The sequence below is a fragment of the Neomonachus schauinslandi genome, chromosome 15, assembly GCF_002201575.2.
Source record: "Neomonachus schauinslandi chromosome 15, ASM220157v2, whole genome shotgun sequence".
Classification (NCBI taxonomy): Eukaryota; Metazoa; Chordata; class Mammalia; order Carnivora; family Phocidae; genus Neomonachus; species Neomonachus schauinslandi.
In genome coordinates, this window is record NC_058417.1 from 34,500,312 (window position 1) to 34,505,481 (window position 5,170).

Consider the following 5,170-nt stretch of genomic DNA (forward strand, 5'->3'; position numbering starts at 1 on the left):
GGCGATCAATCCCCAAGGGCCAGTTCCCTGAGGTATTCTCAATTTTGTTTTGAATAAGGAAAATTTGGGCAGGAGCTCAGGATTGGCTGTTAATGGCCCCAAATCACCCTTTGTGGGGGAAGTGAGGTTTTAGGTGGGATTTTTTGGTGAATATGGTAGAATAAATTTGAAAAAAAATGTTGGGAGGAAAGCTTACACTATAATAACAGAACCTACAGTGTGGCCTCATGATTAATTACAGTAATTCAACAAGGGCAGCAATTTATCATGAGACCGTTGGGCAAATTCAATATCCATTCCAATACAGTTTGCACGAAAAAATTGTAAAAACTTACTTCCTATAACATGAATAGTCTTAAGGCTTAAGATTAATAAAAACTGAAGCTTCAAGAGTAATTTTCATTGTAATTTACACTTCATGCAGAGATTGTGGAAACTAGTTTCTGAGGAAGGTACAATTCCACGGACTTTTACGCCAACTTAATGCCATTTTAAGATTTTTAAGTGGTTGAAACGAATCAGGTACTAGGATACTTATCCTGAAAGGTTCCAGAACACATGTAGTAGGTTAAAACAAAAAGATGGAATGATCTAGAGAATTCTTAGTCGTTCACAACCTAACGTTCATTTACAAGGAGGTGACTGGTAACACCGCAGCGCCCCCATCCCTCAGAACAGAAATTCTTCCTGTACAGCTCACAGGCCTGACAGACTCCACTAGAAGTTGTTCCTACTTTGCTCACTGATCTATCCGAGGTTATCACAACAGCACCTGGCACACCAGCACTGCGGATACAGGTGAATTTTATGCAACTGCAGATACATTTCTACTTCCAGTCACTGCCCTCTTAAAGAGTGAACATCTAACGCTTCATGGTGCCCCTCATAAAAGTATTACAGGCCAAAATGGAACAGTCCCTCTGATTTGACAATCTAGTTTGAACAGGGGAAGCACGTGCTGACCACCAGCCAGAAGTACTGCTCTTCTCACCCAGCAGTTCCCTTTCTGGAAGGGCGTGAATTTGCAAGACATGTAGAGAACAGTAGCAGCAGCTCCCTGGCTGACACCCAAATCCCAAATGAAAGTATGTAAAGATAAAAATAAGCGATCACAAAGAAAACATCCACTTAGGCCCTGCTTCTAAATAACTACAATTAAGGCCCTAAATTTGGTGCTCAGGAAACCATACCTTTTACACCTGCCTGTCACTACAAGAAAGTAAATTTCATTAAATAACAGTATGCTTATATATGTTAGTCACTACCTACACCAAGACCTTTTCCCATTTTTTAAATTTAAATTTTATTAAGAAATACCATACATACAAAAGCACATAAACATACAGTATAAAAAAGAAACCGCCCACCCAGCTTTAGCAACAAAGCATCGGCAGCAGTTCCTCCGAAGGCTGTTCCTTGCCCTCCACCGTCTCCTCTCCCTCCGTCCGTCCCTCCGATGCAGGAGGTAACACTGAATTTCATGTTAATCATTTCCTTGCTTTTCTTCCATTTACCATAGATTTAACAGCTTGATTTTGACCTTCACAGAAATGGAACCATAGTGGATGTATTCTTCTGCAACCTGCTTTTCCAACCACCAAGATCCATCTGTGTTCACACGTGTAGCTGTAGCTCAGTCTAACTTCTGTGCAATTCCACTGTAGGATTAGGCCACAGAATCTCTCCAGTGGACTGCTGAAGGACAGGCGGGGTCTTTCCAGTTTTTTGTTTTCCTTTTCTTCCTATTACAAACAATGCTGTTATGACACTTCCACATCCACGTCCTGACACACGTGTGTAAGAGTTTCTCTAGGGTATGTATCTAGGAGTGCAATAGCCACACTGAGGAGTTAGGGCATGGCCACTTATGCCAAACTACTTCCCAAAGCCGCTGTTCCTAAATGTTCTTAAATCTGCTGACAACTGAGCTACTTGGGAGGGCTGAGGAGAAGAAACAGATCAACTATGACTCTCAAACTGCATTTTCAAAGTAGGAAATTTAAAAATCTGATACAACAATGAAAAACACACTGACTTCTCTGCTTTGGTTTACTTGAAATGTATTTTTAAAAAACTACATGTTAAAACTTAAAAGGGCGGTCTCCTAGATCTCAAATGTTTCTAAATATACGGAGTGAAAACAGCAAGATTCAAAACATATGGTGTACTTCATATATAAAAAACCGTCTATACATATATGCTTACATCCCCCACCACCCACCTCCCTCCAGAAGGAATAACTGTTAACAGTAGCTTCTGGAGAGGAAGAACAGAGGGACAGGAAAAGGGAGAAAGAGATCACTTAACACTTCTACTGTTGTTTTTTGAACCATGTACAAGCATTACAATTATAACATAAAATTCTTTAAAAGTAGTCACCTGTGGTTCTTTCATAAACAACTAAAAATCAGTCTGAACTCACATGTGAAAACAGGCCCTGAACGAAGTCCCATCCCACAGAAAATATACACAATGAATTCTCAAGTGTTTTCCTTTTGTTTCATGCACTTTAGAATAATGCTTAAAAATATTCACACAGCCCATCTAAAATGCATTTTTAAAAGCACAGAATGGATGCAAGCTCTAAACTCCCACCCTACATTGTTCCGTTGTAACATCTCTAGAAACTTTAATCAGAAGGTGGCTAACAACCTGTATGTAGTCAGTTTTCTCAGACCTTGGAAATAGGGTGGTTTGTCCTCTGTGACACTAACTATATATTGAAGAAACCAGACAGACTGCCTGCAGGTGTCAGGTGTAAGGAGAGAAGATAAATATCGAAGCTGAAATAGGACTAGTTTATTATAACCTCAAGAAGGCAAGAAATGGGTTTTAATTCAAACTGAAAAATACAGCTGACCCTTGAACATGAATTTGAACTGCATGGGTCCACTTATACAGGGATTTTCTACAGCGAGTACTATAAATATGTTCTCTCTTATGATTTTCTTAAAACTTTTTCTCTAGCTTACTCTATTGTAAGCATGCGTGTGTAATACATATGCAAAATACATATTAATTGACTATGTTATAGGTAAGGCTTCTGGTCAACAGTAGGCTATTAGTTTTGGGGAAGTCAAGTATAGGTGGATTTGGCTCAATGGGGGTTGGTGGGGGGTGGCTGACACCCCTAACCTCCCTCATTGTTTCAGGGTCAACTGTAAATATACTGTGATCTGTCTGAAGGAAAAATGTATTAACAAAACAGGAGGTGATGCCAGGCAGATGGGAGGATGCCAGAGCAGCAGACTCATTACCTGGTCCCCTTGAGACATACAATGGAAAGTAAGCTACCAGACCAACACTACAGTTGAGGACTCTAGCCAAATAAAAGTTCATCCCATTTATTTTCATTAATGAACTTGTTTAATTCTGTAACTCTTAGAAATACATGCTGAAATATTTACAGATTAAATGGTATGTCTGAGACTTGCTTGAAAATGATAGGCAGGGGATACATACACACATGCACATACACATATTAAGACTGGCCACTGAATCTTACTAGTGGTGAGTTTTAATAGAGGCTAATTATACTGTTGTTCTACATTTATGTAGGTCTTAAGTTTTCCAAAATAAAAAGTTAAAAAAACCTGATTGCTCTGATCCCATTCCAATCTTACCAAGTAATCTTCTGAGTAATAAAATCTGGCGCCCCTAAAAGGCTTTTCACAGAAAAAATACACACTGACCCTCTGACAACTGTTGGGCCCTCAAGGCAGAAATGTGTATTTCTCATAGTAAATTCAATTAGCACATTGCCTCTATATTGGGTTCTTATGAATTTGGTAAGAATCATTTCCTCTTGAACCTGATTAAATTTGGGGTGTTCAGGGCAACCCAACTTGATCTCCAACTAAAACCAGACCTTAGTGATGGCCACCCTAAGAGGCCAGGCCTCTCCCTCAAATCCTACAGAACTTTAATCATGATCAACCCATCGAGGTGTCTGCACAATCTTGAAGATGACGACTTTTCCTGAACTCATGTACTGTACCTCACCGAAATAAGTTAGCTACTGATTCTAGATGAGGCAGAACAAATCTGGCATTTTAATTCCTTAACAATTTAGTCCTTAATACTTTAGCAAATTGTTTTCTGTTCTTCTTGATACTGAATAATAGAATATGGTAAACTAGCACTTTAAGTCCTTTTACTCTTACAACCACAATCTTGTCAAACTACACAAAGCCATACTAGGCTTTGTGTTGGATTGTTTCGCATCTCAACTTAATCCTGACAAAGTCAGAGATAACCCATTCACCTCCTGCTGCAATCTCCAGGATCAGCTGGTAAGCCAGGAGTGCTCTGTGCTCCTAGCATGATCTCACACAGAGCACCTCTGAGGTGGTAGTTTTCATTACTTTCCAAAGCTTGGTGGAGGGTGTTTTAGTAAATTCTGTGACAGTTCACCATGTCCATTAGAATGAATACAGTGGCATAATAGTGAAGCACTGGACCAAGAGGCAGAGACCCAGGTTCCACAGGCTAGCTCTCTATCAACATGGAACCACGTGACCTTATATAAGTCATTTAACCCGATGACCTGGTTTCACTACCTATAAATGGACAGCAAGATTTGAAAACTATAATTCACAAAGAACTGCTATGATACACGTAACTGGAGATAATACTTTTACACAGCCACTAAAGCTGGCTATAGATAGAAACATGCTGCCAAATTAGCTGTATGTGGAAAAAAAATTACCTGCTTAAGCATCAGTTTTTAAAATAAATCCTTATTATGTGTATTACACACCCCACACACAGAAATGAATACATCTGTAATCTGACAAGACCAGGTTAAAAGAAATCTTGATACAGGATTTAAAACAAAGACCAACAAAAGCTAGTTAAATTCCTAAATGCTCTTCTACATCATTATTTCATTGCTAGAGGAGGATAGTGTTCATCAGAAGGATATTTTGAATTTTCTACTACTAAAGGAATCTCTCAGGGATGTAAAAATATATTCGAGTTCACTGTACACCTTTGCTATTAAAAGCAGAATTCAAATTTATTCATAACCACCCAAAATTGAAGCACCGTTATTTAAAACATTTAAACTGCGAAAATTCTATAAAAATTAGTCTTAAACAGAACAATCAGATAAAACTGTACACCAACACCTCTAGTAACAGTGCACCTCATATTTAAAACAAGGGACTAG